Raw genomic sequence first — 2,791 nt, forward strand, 5'->3', positions numbered from 1 at the left:
TTAAAATTATTTGAAGAATACGCTTGAATTTTTTCAGAATATTTAAAATGATTTTTGGGTTTTTGGAATTGTCGATATTTCGAAAAATCAAAAAGTTATCCAAAAAATTCTGAAAAAAATTCACACGTATTCTTTGACTAATTCTAATTACTTCTTGTTCTATAAAGCTTTTTGGAAAGTTGATTTTCATAGAGTAAAAAAAAGCGCAAAGATTTGTATTACATTCATATATGTATAAAGGTGGCTGATTCGACAGAGATCATTTCGAACAGAACAAATAGAACAAAAAGTAATTAGAATTAGTCAAAGAATACGTGTGAATTTTTTTCAGAATTTTTTGGATAACTTTTTGATTTTTCGAAATATCGACAATTCCAAAAACCCAAAAATCATTTTAAATATTCTGAAAAAATTCAAGCGTATTCTTCAATTAATTTTAACTGATAACTTTTTGATTTTTTGAAAAATCGACACTTCCAAAAATCCAAAAATCATTTAAATATTCTGAAAAAATTCAAGCGTATTCTTCAATTAATTTTAAAAACTTTTTAATCCATAAAATTTTTTCGTAAAGTTAATACTTACCGAGAAAAAAAATTGCAAAGCTTTTCATTAAATTCATGTATAAAAACAGCTGTTTCAATGACCGCCATTTTGAATTTCAATAAATTAATAATCCTATCTTTTAGTATAAGGTCGTATTCCACCCGATCCAGAGTTTTATCGCCCTCCGATAACGGAATCTGGTTCAGATTCATGATTATTTGAAAAAAAAAATGAAATTTTTTGCTTTTTTCAGATTTAAACTTTCAATAAATTAATAATCCTATCTTTTAGTATGAGGTAGTATTCCACCCGATCCAGAGTTTTATCGCCCTCCGATAACGGAATCTGGTTCAGATTCATGATTATTTGAAAAAAAAAAAATGAAATTTTTTCCTTTTTTCAGATTTAAACTGCCGTTATTTAAAAATGGCGGCAAATATCGTCAATCTGAGGTCAGATTCAGAAAAAGCAGACAAAAATACATAAAGACATGTAGTTTCATCAAGATTGAATAACTTTTACCTTAAAAGTATAACTGTTGAAAAATGAAAAACTTTCATGCCAGTTTGGGCGTAAACGGGGTAAGGAACCCGTTTTTCCCCACTGTCTCTTATATCCAATAGAAAAATTTATTGCGACAATTACAAAAATTGAATATCGTGTAACGTAATTACTTTGGGCGTAAACGGGTTAAGTCACTTTTAAGCTAACAGAAACCGCCACTTTCCTAAAAGTGGGTCAGGGCACTATTATACTGTTATTATAGCCTCTGTCAAATTGGCATCTATCAATGATATCGCTCATCTCGTTTACGTCTGCAAAGTAAATGCTATATGCTAGGCTAATTCAAAAATTGTTGATAATCAAATTAATCCATTTGAAGTACTGTAACAAAAATGTTACCGCGGACTCCCCTCCGCCTCCTGGCTCGAGGTCCCACAGGCCTTGAGTATAGCGTTTATAGTTCATATTGGTAATTGCGTATATTTCGTATTGTTAATCAGTCATATTTAGTGTTCTAGCTATTATGTTAAGGATATGATCCCTTCCCTCCACGCCTCCCTCCCTGTCACCATTCCCAGTAGGGCACTGGCTCGAGGACCAACAACAAGTACCCGCATCGAGGACACCATCGTGAACCAGCATCGAGGATCCAGCATCCAGGAAGGATTGAGAGAGCGGCTACGTCGCCGAGGCAGCGGAAGGCAGAGATGGCATTGGCAGGAAGAACAGCTGATCGAGTCGCCCATGGGATGGATGCCCAATCACCACCATCGCCACCAATATATGCCCCCGGTGCAGTCCCGTCACACGGACAGGAAAAAGCCCCGTGTGACAGCGGTGGAGCCCTCTCCCTCCGAAACCGTGGACATACACGGGAGGATTTTGACAGGCCTGGAGGCCGCCATATTGACCGGCGCGCGCAGCCAGCACGCGTGCCGGCAAAGCCAGCGCCGTGCCGCCGCCACAAGGCCCTGGAAGGCCCGGTAACACAGCCCAATCGAAGAGGACCAATAATGCCCTGCTATGCCGGAACTGCCGACCAATGCCAGAGCGCGTAGCCCCCTCAGCTGAGCAACCCCAGCCAATCACCGAGGCCCTGGAGGCCCACGAGGGCCAGAGCGACCGGAAATTTAGCCACTTCGAACCAGAATACTGTAGAGTGTGTTACGATTTGGCGAATCTTGAGTGAGTGAAAGTGTGATATTGAAATATATTAAGCCTGCGTGCCGACTGAGTGAGTGAAAGCGTGATATTGGGATTATATCGAGCCTGCGTGCCGACTGAGTGAGTACCGTGTAATTGCGTTTTCCCCATTAGTCATCCTTTCCCTCTCAACCCCCTTTTTATTTGCGCTGTAGACTTAGTAGGTCCCTTCAGGACATAGCCAGCCGTCCCCACGTGGGCCGCCATTCGAGTAATTCCGTCTAGTATTTGCGTCGGGCCTTCCGCCCTTACACTCGAGGCCCGTAGTATATTGCGTGCGCCCTAATTCTAGTATCTTGCGCCCTTCCCCGGAAACCCTCCGCTCTTCCTTCTCCTCCCGCCCCTTTTCCCTTTTTGCGTTCTAGTACAGAGGTAATTTCTAAGTAGCCATATCGCGTTCGGGAACCTTCTTCCCTGAGATCCCCTCACCTCTCCCTGCGCTAGCCTAGCTATCTCCTGTCAAGTAAACAACCGAGGGCCTTTCGAGGTCGCTCGTCGGTGCTACGCCGTACAAGTAGCTGGCGCCCACAGATCCCCC

The sequence above is a fragment of the Cephus cinctus genome, unplaced genomic scaffold, assembly GCF_000341935.2.
Source record: "Cephus cinctus unplaced genomic scaffold, Ccin1 Ccin1_scaffold0185, whole genome shotgun sequence".
Lineage (NCBI taxonomy): Eukaryota > Metazoa > Arthropoda > Insecta > Hymenoptera > Cephidae > Cephus > Cephus cinctus.